The sequence below is a fragment of the Ovis canadensis genome, chromosome 1 (genome assembly GCF_042477335.2).
Source record: "Ovis canadensis isolate MfBH-ARS-UI-01 breed Bighorn chromosome 1, ARS-UI_OviCan_v2, whole genome shotgun sequence".
Taxonomy (NCBI): domain Eukaryota; kingdom Metazoa; phylum Chordata; class Mammalia; order Artiodactyla; family Bovidae; genus Ovis; species Ovis canadensis.
Window position 1 is genome coordinate 20,583,801 of NC_091245.1, and position 12,701 is coordinate 20,596,501.

The 12,701-nt window shown below is 40.4% G+C and overlaps 1 long non-coding RNA gene across 1 annotated transcript in view; it reads right to left on the reverse strand.

Annotated features, from left to right (window-relative positions):
• Nucleotides 1–203: 203 nt before the first annotated feature.
• The window catches only part of LOC138440681 (uncharacterized), a 66,660-nt gene continuing 54,162 nt past the window's right edge, over nucleotides 204–12,701 (reverse strand). Inside the window, exons 3-4 of the long non-coding RNA XR_011257087.1 lie at nucleotides 2,158–2,582; nucleotides 204–1,142 (exon numbers count right to left, since the gene is read on the reverse strand). This is a non-coding gene — a long non-coding RNA (uncharacterized lncRNA). The remainder of the gene's footprint in view (nucleotides 1,143–2,157; nucleotides 2,583–12,701) is intronic.

Sequence of the window (12,701 nt, forward strand, 5' to 3'; positions counted from 1 at the left end):
AAATGAAAAATGGAGGCAGAGCCATGTAATAAAAATGGGATAACTAAAAGCATCTTGTAAACTATAAATAAGATGTTCTATTCTGTGAACAGTGACTTTCAAACTTTTGGGGCATGTCCCACAGTAAGAGATATATTTTACATTGGGACTCAACACACACACACACACACACACACACACACGTATAATTATAAAACAACAGATTCACTAAACAATAGTTATCTTTATTGCATGCAAAGCATCTCTATCCCTTTCCAAAAAGTATATTGTTTTAATGATCCATTCATGGGTCTTATGCAATTTAAAACACAGTGAGTAAAGTGCAGTCACTATCCCCTGACCTATCCTGTCCCACTCCCTCAGGTATGATTGTGTGCTAAGTTTCTCAGTCATGTCCAACTCTTTGTGATCACTATGGACTGTAGCTTTCCAGGCTCCTCTGTCCATGGGCTTTTTCAGGCAAGAATACTGGAGTGGGTTGCCAATTCCTTCTCTAGGGAATCTTCCCTATCCAGGGATTGAACCTGCATCTCTTGAGTCTCTTGCATTAGCAGGTGGATTCTTTACCAGTGTGCCTCCTGGGTAGCCACAGGTATGATTTGGCCTTGCTAAATTAACAACTGCAGGCATGAAATTAGAAAATGATTGCTTCTTGGCAGGAAAGCTATGACAAACCTAGACAGTGTATTAAAAAGCAAAGACATCACTTTGCCAACAAAGGTCTGTACAGTCAAGGCTATGGTCTTTCCAGCAGTCATGTATAGTCCAATGAGAGCTGGACCATAAAGAAGGCTGATGCTGAAGAATTGATGCTTTCGAACTGTGGTGCTGGAGAAGACTCTTGAGAGTCCCTTGGACAGCTAGGAGATCAAGCCAGTTAATCTTAAAGGAAATCAATTCTGAATACTCATTGGAAGGACTGATGCTGAAGTTGAAGCTCCAATATTTTGGCCACCTGATGCAAAGAGCTGATTCATTGAAAAAGACTCTGATGCTGGGAAAGATTGAAGGCAGGAGGAGAAGGGGACATCAGAGGATGAGATGGTTGGACGGCATCACCAATTCAATGAACATGAACTTGGGCAAACTCCAGGAGATGGTGAGGTACCTGAGTCTATGTGGTTGCCAAGAATTGGACATGACTTGGCAAGGGAACAACAACAACAAGTTAGTGACAAGTACCCATGACTTCTGTGAACTTAAGTCTCATATATGGTGTTTCTTCTGACTCAGAAGATCATTCTCCCCATCCTTACTTGGGTATGTGTATGTTAGTCACTCAGTTATGTCAAACTCTTTTGCGACCCCCTGGACTGTAGCCCACCAGGATCCTCTATCTACGGAATTCTCCAGGAAAGAATACTGGAGCGCATTTCCAGTTCCTTCTCCAGGTCTCCTGCATTGCAGGTGGAAGCTTTACCGTTTGAGCTACTACACCTTTTACTTACTTGGGTAATTCCCATTTATTTTATCCTGTCCTGTGGCCTAAGAAGACTCCCCTCTGCTTATGCCTGTCTTAGGCTAAGACAGCATAGTGTTCCTAGCTCTGTCACTTTGTACGGAAAGCGTCTATGTGTCCATATCCTTTAGCAGACCATGAATATTTAGAAGTCAAGGATTTGGCAAAATGGGCAATCAAAAAATACTTGTCAAATACCTGATTAAAATCTAATGTGCTGTTATGTGTTATTTTGAGAGGAAAAGTCTGGGTGCTGGAGAGGTGAAGAGGAGGCATGAGCTAAATGGTATAGTTATGTCGTTAAATACATGAAGCTTTTGTAAACAGTCCAGGAAAAAACTCACATTTTCAGATCCTTTCAAACTCTGTAACTCACTAAAACCATTCACTATTACAGTAAAGTTTTAAGTCAGAGTGCAGGTTTTTGCTGTGTGATTTTTGTACAGAAGCTAAATATTTAAGAGCATAAATATTAATAGAAATAGTGATTCAGTGAGAAGTGATAAAGGCTTTGATGCTGGAATCAAACCGAATGGGTCAAACTCAAAGATGTAACCTCAAAGTGTCTAATATGATGGCCATAATTGAGATGGACAAGCTCTCAGAAGGAGCAGAGTGGCTCTGCTATTCAGTACAACCAAAGGTCCCTTGGCTAATGTCCACATGCAAAGTGAGAAACTGAAATTACAAGTTCTTACCTTTTCTTTACTCCTAAGGTTACTTCTGTTTATTTACATATACTGTATTTTAGGGACAATGTTAACAAAATCCAATAACATTTCAAGGAAGCTTGTGTTGCCTTGAAAAACTTCTTCATCTTTGTAAAGACAAAGTATTTTTGTCATTTCTTAGCATCCTTCACTTTAAGCATTTCTACTTAAAGAGGCTCTTGACACTCTTGACTCCTTTCTCTGTCCCTGGCATCTTTCTTCTGTCTTGTATTCTCTCTCTTCTCCTGAGTAATCAGAAACCAAAAGGATCTTTGAAATGCAGCTCTCTGACAGCCGAAGGGGGTAAGGGAATACCTTGCACCATACTTCACAAACAAGGACTCCAGAGAGTAAGGCTCCAACTCCTGGGAGCTGGGGCTGGTGTTCAACAGTGGTAGCAGTGATGAGGGGATCTGAGAAGAAGATGAAGAAGCATGGTTACATGTGAAAAGTCTGCTGTTCCCCTACTATACTGACACTTGGTAAAACTGACCAACCCAAATTTACTGCTTTTATTCTTTGTTTTTTCTTTCTTTCTTTTTTTTTTTTTAGAAAAGCTATTTGTCACTTGAAAAGAGATTAAAGCTAAAAAAAAAAAAAAAAAAAGCGTACATTGGGATAATCTGTTGCCCACTGGCAATTTTCCTCAGCGGAGCCCAGACCAAACTATCATAGACATAAAACAAGAATTGAAATAGAAATGTGTATTCTCAACAACTATGAAATCTTCTCTTACTCTTCAATTTTCCAGAAAAGTACTTTACTTCTGAAAACTCTTTCATAAGTTTTTCATTACTAGTCATAATGTATCACTGTCTATGTACTCATGTGAGAAAATATGGATTCTGAAACTGCTGAAAATGTAGCTCCTATTAAAAAGGATGAAAACAGTGAGTTTAACATCTAGTATAAATGAATCTTACCACCTAAGTTGCTATCACTCAGCAGTCTAGGGAAATTGATTCCACAAGGGATTTCTAGTAGGAAAGGGCGGCATATTAGGCCACTGGTTAAGTGAAATATTCACTATGTGCACTTGTATGACCTTGCTTTCAGTCTAAGAGCATGTGGTCTAACACTGAGCTTCCTACTTTTCATGTTTAATATGAGAATTAATCGAAGTGTCTTAATATTTATGCAAATGCTGCATTATAAACATACAGCATTTATAATACTATGTCTATTATGACCTTGTGTCTTTTAAGACTTTTTTTGAATATCCAGAAGTCAAGTGGGCCTTAGGAAGCATCACTATGAACAAAGCTAGTGGAGGTGATGGAATTCCAGTTGAGCTGTTTCAAATCCTAAAACACGATGCTGTGAAAGTGCTGTACTCAATATGCCAGCAAATTTGGAAAACTCAGCAGTGGCCACAGGAATGGAAAAGATCAGTTTTCATTCCAATTCCAAAGAAAGGCAATGCAAAGAATGTTCAAACTACCACACAATTACACTCATCTCACACGCTAGTAAAATAACACTCAAAATTCTCCAAGCCAGGTTTCAGCAATACGTGAACCATGAACTTCCAGATGTTCAAGCTGGTTTTATACAAGCCAGAGAAACCAGAGATTAAACTGCCAAGATCCGTTGGATCCTCGAAAAAGCAACAGAAAAACATCTATTTCTGCTTTATTGACTATGCCAAAGCTTTTCACTGTGTGGATCACAATAAACTGTGGAAAATTCTTAAAGAAATGGGAATACCAGACCACCTGACCTGGCTCTTGAGAAATCTGTATGCAGGTCAAGAAGCAACAGTTAGAACTGGACATGGAACAACAGACTGGTTCCAAATAGGAAAAGGAGTACGTCAAGGCTGTATATTGTTACCTTGCTTATTTAACTTATATGCAGAGTACATCATGAGAAATCCTGGGCTGGATGAAGCACAAGCTCAAATCAAGATTGCCTGGTTATCAATAACCTCAGATATGCAGATGACACCACCCTTATGGCAGAAAGGGAAGAAGAACTAAAGAGCCTCTTGCTGAAAGTGAAAGAGGGGAGTGAAAAAGTTGGCTTAAAACTCAACATTCAGAAAACTAAGATCATGGCATCTGATCCAATCACTTCATGGCAAATAGACAGAGAAACAGTGGAAACAGTGGCAGACAATTTTTGGGGGGCTCCAAAATCACTGCAGATGGTGATTACAGCCATGAAATTAAAAGACGCTTACTCCTTGGAAGAAAAGTTATGACCAACCTAGACAACATATTAAAAGCAGAGACGTTACTTTGCTGACTAAGGTCCGTCTAGTCAAGGCTATGGTTTTTCCAATAGTCATGTATATATGTAAGAGCTGGACTATAAAGAAAGCTGAGCACAGAAGAATTGATGCTTTTGAAGTGTGGTGTTGGAGAAGACTCTTGAGAGTCCCTTGGACTGCAAGGAGATCCAACCAGTCCATCCTAAAAGAGATCAGTCCTGAGTGTTTACTGGAAGGACTGATGTTGAAGCTGAAACTCCAATACTTTGGCCAACTGATGTGAAAAACTGACTCATTTGAAAAGACCCTGATGCTGAGAAAGATTGAAGGTGGGAGGAGAAGCGAATGACAGAGGAGGAGTGGTTGGATCGCATCACTGACTCAATGGACAAGAGTCTGGGTAAACTCTGGGAGTTGGTGATGGACAGGGAGGCCTGGCATGCTGCAGTCCATGCGGTCGCAGAGTCGGACATGACTGAGCGACTGAACTGAACGTGAATATCCAGAAACCCTTGTCAGTCAAAGTTAGTAGAGACTTCCCTGGTGGTCCAATGGTTAAGAATTCACCTGCCAATGCAGGGGATGTGGGTTCTATCCCTGGTTGGGAAACTAAGATCCCACATGCCATGGGGCAACTAAGACAGCTTGCCGAACAAAGCTACTTAGCGCAAGCTCTGGGGCCCATGGGCTACAACTACAGAGAAGCCCATATGCTGCAACGAAAGACCCTAAGCACCATAGTGAAGACTCAGTGCAGCCATAAATAAATAAACAACAATATTAATAGGAATCAAAGAAAGAAAAATTTACTCTCAGTCCCACCACTGCAACAAATCAAAACTCTCTTCCTTTTCCTGTGTTCCCTCCAAATCCTTGCCTGTATCTCTATCAGCTATTTCACTTGCAAATGACAAAAGAACAATAAACAATAAAGGAATTGTTGGAAAGTAGTTTCACATGAGGCTTCCTTCCTTCACCCAACAGCTTGAACTAAATCACCAAGTACCAAGTTTCTTTCAACTACACTATTCTGCCTACCACTGCCTTGCTTTACCCTCAGGCTCTGTCTGGTGACCTTAGCAAGTCCCAGGCCCTCCCAGTGTGGTAGGAAAACAGCTGCAGAAGTTCTAGATCCCACACTCTTACACCTCATCAAGCCCTAGTAAGTGGGCTCCAATTAGTTTACCTGCCCATCCCTGAGCTAGCCACTATGGTCAAGAAGGTGATGTTTAGATTGACCTGGATTATCAGAACTCAACACATGGCTGAGAACTGGTGAGAAGTGGTTTCCTTTCAAACAAACATATGTGCCCTTAGGAAAAAAAGAAAATAGATGCTGAACAACAGAAAGAATATATGCCTGTTACCATATGCAAACTTGATTTGTATCATTATAATCACCGTTTGTTTGGTTGGGTTGTTTTTTTTTTCTTTTTTGGCACACCCTGCAGCATGCAAGATCCTAGTTCCCAATCAGGGATCAAACCCATACTCCCTGCAATGAAAGCGCGGAGTCTCAACCACGGGACCAGTGAGGAAGTGCCATAATCACTGTGTGGGTGTGATTTTTTATTCTGCCTTTAAAATATACCTTTATTTAATTATTTTTGGCTACATCAGATCTTAGTTGTGGTGCACAGGCTTCTCTCTAGTTGAGGCATGTGGGCTTAGCTGCCATGAGGCCAAGTGGGATCTTAGTTCCCTAACCAGGGATCGAACCTGCATCCCCTGTATTGGAAGGTGGAGTCTTAAACCACTGGACCACCAGGGAAGTCCCTATATTCTGCTTTTTAAACACAATTTTCTATAGAGTTGTATCTCAATATGTTGGACTGATAGTAAGCATATTTTTTTCCTGTCTTCACCTCTGTCAGATAATCTATGTAAGAGTGTTTTCATTTTATTCTACTGCCATATGGACTAGGTTGGTTTATGGTGACATTGACAGATATCTAGGTGGGAGGCCCAGGGGAGAAGGGGAAAGCCAGTGAGCATCCTTTTTTTTCAGTAAGCATACTTTTAATGCTGTTAAATTTATGTCATCTTTACTGATTCTGTCATCATTTAAACTTGAATGTAAAATACTGTTGATGCTAATGAAAAATCTAGTGACCAATCATTCAAATAATATGAGCATTAAAATGAATCATCTGTGAAAGCCTATGTATCATAACAATGATCAAAACACATCTTTGATGTGGTCAACAGTTTAAGGTGAAGACTGCAAGTGAGTATTTATTCATTGATTTATTCATTTATTCTCAACAGACATTCAACAAGTACTCATTGTTTGCCAGTGTGTGCCAGAGTAGAGAATACAAAAGGCAAATTAAACCTGGTCCCTGACCTCACTGATTGCAAGTTTTTGGCAGCCTTTTCCTCAAACCTCATTCTGAGTTTCCTAATCTTGTTTTCTATATAATCTACTTTGATGCAGCAAAATTCAGTAAAAACCTCAAGCTTTACATCTCTGATCAATTTCTTCCATGGGGTGGCATGGACATCATTTCAATTTTCTTCAGACTGACCATCAAGCTGCAGGACGGCAGTGTCTGACTACAAAAAAGATTCTTGCATATTTGCTTATGTGCCTCCAGAACTTAGTTATCAGCACATAATAATTTCTAGAGCTATAGAGGAATATTTGACTGAATGGAAACAGGTAACATGCTCCTGGATGTCAGTCCTTCCCCAATCAGTGTATTGTTAAGTGCAATTCTAATCAGTCATCATATTAATTTTTAAATTATAACAAAATATCTTCTGGAGAAATATAAAAAATGAGTGATGGTTAGCCCTTCAGAGAAACTACTTATTTTTCATTTTTTTGGCTGTGCTCCTGTGACATGTGGGCTCTTAATGATGTTAACGAAAGTTAAATACCCCAGTGGAGTGTGATGAGAAGGGTGCTTCACTTCTGTGTTACTCTTTCCAAGAGCAGTAAATAGACTGTAAGTCCAGTCTAATCATGAGAAAGACATCAGACAAACCCCAGCTAGAGAGAAGCCTGTGCAAGGCAACAAAGCCCAAGCACCACAACTAAGACCCTACACAGCCAAAAATGAATAAAATTTTTAAAAATAAAATAATTTCAAAATAAAAGTTTACCTTGTTAAAAAAAAATCATGATGCTGGCATAATTACATGCAGATAGAGCAATGAGACTAGAGATATTGCCTAGAAAGAATATTAGGGTATAACAATATAATATAAGAAAAAGGTGTTACAAATTACAAATAATTTATAGATTAATCAGCAAATAAAGTTGAGCCACAGTTTTTCAACAATTTGAAATTAAATACAATTTGAGCTTTACTTCCATATTCATCTATGAATAATCTATAAATATTGAGCACCATCCATATGCCAGGAAGTATGTTGGGTATTAACACTGTTCCTATTCTCAATGTGCTTACAATTTAGTAGGAAATGAGACAGGGAACAGTAATTATAAATATAATTATTGTAAAGGGGCAATCAGTTCAGTTCAGTCACTCAGTCGTATCTGACTCTTTGCGACCCCATGGACTGCAGCATGCCAGGCCTCCCTGTCCATCACCAACTCCAGGAGTTTACTCAAACTCATCTCCATTGGGTCAGTGATGCCATCCAACCATCTCATCCTCTGTCATCCCCTTCTCTTCCCACCTTCAATCTTTCCCAGCATCAGGGCCTTTTCTAATGAGTCTGTTCTTTGCATCAGGTAGCCAAAATATTGGAGTTTCAGCTTCAGCATCAGTCCTTCCAATGAATATTCAGGACTGATTTCCTTTAGGATGGACTGGTTGGATCTCCTTGCAGTCCAGGGGACTCTGAAGAGTCTTCTCCACACTACACTTCAAAAGCATCAACTCTTCGGTGCTCAGCCTCCCTCATAGTCCAACTCTCGTATTCATACATGACTACTGGAAAAACCACAGCTTTGACTAGACGGACCTTTGTTGGCAAAGTAATGTCTCTGCTTTTTAATATGCTATCTAGGTTGGTCATAGCTTTTCTTCCAAAAGAGCAAGCATTTTTTAATTTCATGGCTGTAATCACCATCTGTAGTGATTTTGGAGCCCCCAAAATAAAGTCTATCATTGTTTCCACTGTTTCCCCATCTATTTGCCATGAAGTGATGGAACCAAAAGGGCAATACTGAGTGCTTGAAAAGTGTTCCTAACCTAGCCTCAGGCATCAAGAAAATCTTCTCTGTGGCAGTGACATTTAGGTTGACATCTGAAGACAAGAAATTGACCAGGTAACATGGGAATGAAGAGCACTGTAGGAAGACCCAAGTAAAGACTTGAGATGTATGAGATGACCTAAGGAGAAAGGTTAGTGTGGCAAGAATAAACAAGAGCTGAGAAAATAGTCCTAAGGTACTCTAACATTAGAGGATGAATAGTGGAGCAAGAGCCAGCCTTGGGACAGAAAAGAAACAATCAAAGATGTATAAGGAAGAGATGTACATGTCTTCAAAACATAATGACAATGTGGACGCCAAGAAGAGAAATTGTGAACACCAATTGCTATATGCTGCTACAGGTTGAAGTGTCCCTTTTATTTAGCAATACTATTGGGGAAAGAAATGGCAACCCACTCCAGTATTCTTGCCTGGAGAATCCCAGGGACTGGGGAGCCTGATGGGCTGCCATCTACGGGGTCGCACAGAGTTGGACACAACTGAAGCGACTTAGCAGTCGCAGCAGCAGGTTACTGGTAATCTTAAATAAGAGCATTGAAATGACTGGAATAAAAGCCAGATTAAGTGATCTGAAAGGGCAAGAGACAGGACTTCTGTTTTGAAGATGGCAAAATGATCCCTTACAGGAGTGTCCTAAAAGTATAGGACACTCTTTTCACCCAGACTCTGAAGATTCTATTGGTGAGGGGAGCACCAGCCTCCTTGAAAGGCTCTGTATTGGCCATTCTTGGAAAGTCAGAAATGACAGTGGTGATGCTGCCATTGAGATGGGCTCCCTGAATTCTATGTGTGATAAGAGTGGCAGAGGCCAAGTGGAGCACTTAACTGTCAGAGAGATACTTCAGAACTCTCTCTCTCTCCTCCCCTCTACTCTGTCTCTCTCGTGTGCATGGGTGGAGAGCTGGGGATGAGAGAAAGACACGTGCCCGTGTGTGCATGTGCAAAGACAGTCAGAGCAGTGAACTTTCATTGGCAGAGACAGTTACGCCTTCAGTATCTTGCCTCAAATCTGTGTTGACTCTCTGTCATAATCTAGACTCTAGAGACTTTGATCATCTTTCCTTTCCATATCACCAAACCAGCTTCCACAGATGGTTGATTCACTGCCTTGATGACATCTTGCAGACTGTAAGAGGCAAGCAACTTCCTAATGAGCAGGAAGTTGTTTATCCAAAACACTGGATGCTTTGATAAGACACGAGTGCCAGAAGGAGGGAAATAAACATAAACATTCATGAGACTGTTACACTGATGAAGTTTCCAAGGGTCCAGCGGTCTGAAGTATGCAAAATGTGTAGTTCTCCAAGATGAGATGAAGAGCAGAAGAGAGGAGACCGTTACTCTGGAGATCATTGCAGCCAGAGATGTGGGCAGACATGAAAGCCAGAGTAACTTCCCAGGGAGCTCAGAAAACTATCTGCTTCTGCTTCACTGTTTGAGACTAAGTCAATTGGTGGAAGTGTCTCAGGTTCCTGAGAATTATGGCACATTCCCAGTGCCTTCTGGAGAACTACTCAATCATTGATATCTCAAGATGAAACTTTGGTGGCACTTTCTTTATCTTCGATAATGGTTTCTCCAGCCTTTACTCTCCTGCTCTTCTAACTGTTGTATAAGCCCCTAATTCATTATTTAGCCTTTCATATCTAGAAAACATAGAATGGTTCTGTTGTCTGATCCAGCCCATACGTCCCTACTTATTCAGGAATCTTTGACTTCACTGAATTTTCAAGTGGTTGAACCAATTTACTATGCTATTGACTATTTCAGTTTCTTCCCTTATGAATTAGCCATTATTCTTATTAATTGCCCATTTTTCTGTGGTTCATGTGATGGTTAGTTTTATATGCCAACTTGGCTAGGCTATCATTTCAGTTCAGTTGAGTCGATCACTTGTGTCCAACTCTTTGTGACCCAGTGGACTACAGCACACCAGGCTTCCCTGTTCATCACCAACTCCTGGAGCTTACTCAAACTCATGTCCGTTGAGTCAGTAAAGCTATCCAACTATCTCATCCTCTGTCATCCCCTTCTCCTCCTGCCTTCAGCCTTTCCCAGCATCAGGGTCTTTTCCAATGAGTCAGTTCTTCTCATCAGGTGGCCAAAGTATTGGAGTTTCAGCTTTAGCATCAGTCCTTCCAGTGAACATTCAGGACTTATTTCCTTTTAGAATTGACTGGTTTGATTTCCTTGCAGTCCAAGGGAATCTCAAGAGTCTTCTCCAACACCACACTTCAAAAGCATCAATTCTTCGGTGCTCAGCTTTCTTTATAGTCCAACTCTCACATCCATACATGACTACTGGAAAAACCATAGCATTGACTAGACAGACCTTTGTCAGCAATGTCTCTGCTTTTTAATATGCTGTCTATGTTGGTCATAGCTTTTCTTCCAAGGAGCAAGTGTCTTTTAATTTCATGGCTGCAGTCACCATTTGCAGTGATTTTGGAGCCCAGAAAAATGAAGTCTCTCACTGTTTCCATTGATTCCCCATCTATTTGCCATGAAGTGATGGGACCAGATGCCATGATCTAGTTTTCTGAATGGTGAGTTTTAAGCCAAATTTTTCACTCTCCTCGTTCACTTTCATCAAGAGGTTCTTTAGTTCCTCTTCACTTTCCGCCATAAGGGTGGTGTCATCTGCATATCTGAGGTTATTAATATTTCTCCCAGCAACCTTGATTCCAGCTTGTGCTTCATCCAGCCCCACATTTTGCATAGTGCATTCTGCATATAAGTTAAATAAGCAGGGTGACAATACACAGTGTTGACATACTCCTTTCCCAATTTGGAACCAGAGATCTCTAGTCTTTCCCATTCTATTGTTTTCCTCTATTTTTTTTTTTTTTGCATTGTTCCCTGGGGAAGGCTTTCTTATCTCTCCTTGCAATTCTTTGAAACTCTGCATTCAGATGGATATATCTTTGTTTTTCTCCTTTTCCTTTTGCTTCTCTTCTTTTCTCAGCTAATTGCAAGGCCTCCTCAGACAACCATTTGGCCTTTTTTGCATTTCTTTTTCTTGGGGATGGTCTTGATCTCTGCCTCCTGTACAATGTCATGAACTTCTGTCCATAGTTCTTCAGGCACTCTATCAGATCTAATCTCTTGAATCTATTTGTCACTTCCACTGTATAATCATAAGGGATTTGATCTAGGTCATACTTGAATGGTCTAGTGGTTTTCCCCACTTTCTTTGATTTCAGTCTGAATTTGGGAATAAGGAGTTCATGGTCTGAGCCACAGTCAGTTCCCAGTCTTGTTTTTGTTGACTGTATAGAGCTTCTCCATCTTTGGCTGCAAAGAACATAATCAATCTGATTTCAGTATTGACCATCTCGTGATGTCCACATGTAGAGTCATCTTTTGTGTTGTTGGAAGAGGGTGTTTGCTATGACCAGTGCATTCTCTTGACAAAACTCTGTTAGCCTTTGCCCTGCTTCATTTTGTACTCCAAGGCCAAACTTGCCTGTTACTTCAGGGATCTCTTGACTTCCTACCTTTGCATTCCAGTTCCCTATGATGAAAAGGACATCTTTTTTTTTTTTTTTTTGGTGTTAGTTCTAGAAGGTCTTGTAGAACCATTCAACTTCAGCTACTTTGGCATTATTAGTTGCAGCATAGACTTGTATTACTGGAATACTAAATGGTTTGCCTTGGAAATGAACAAAGATCTTTCTATCTGTTGCATGTGAGACTGCACCCAAGCACTGCATTCAAACACAAATCTAGGTATTGCTGTGAAGATATTTTGCAGATGTAGTTAACATCTACAACTATTTGACTTGAAGTAAAGGAGATTATGCCCACTGACAGAGTAATACATATGGGGGTGGGAGGGAAGCAGAGAGAATCTCCCCTATTTAGTTCTGTGTCCCTGGAGAACCCTGCCTGAATCAGATTTTGGTACTAGGAAGTGGGTGCTGCTGTAACAAATGCCGAAAATGTGGAAATGGCTTTGGAATTGGGTAATAGGTAGGGACTAGAAGAATTTTGAGGCGCATGATAGAAAAGGCCTAGATTGCCTTGAAGAGACTGTTCTAGAAATATGGAGGTTAAGGCAATTCTTGAGGTCTCAGATGGAAATGAGAAATATGTTTTTAAACCCTCAAAGAAAGGCAATCCTGGTTACAA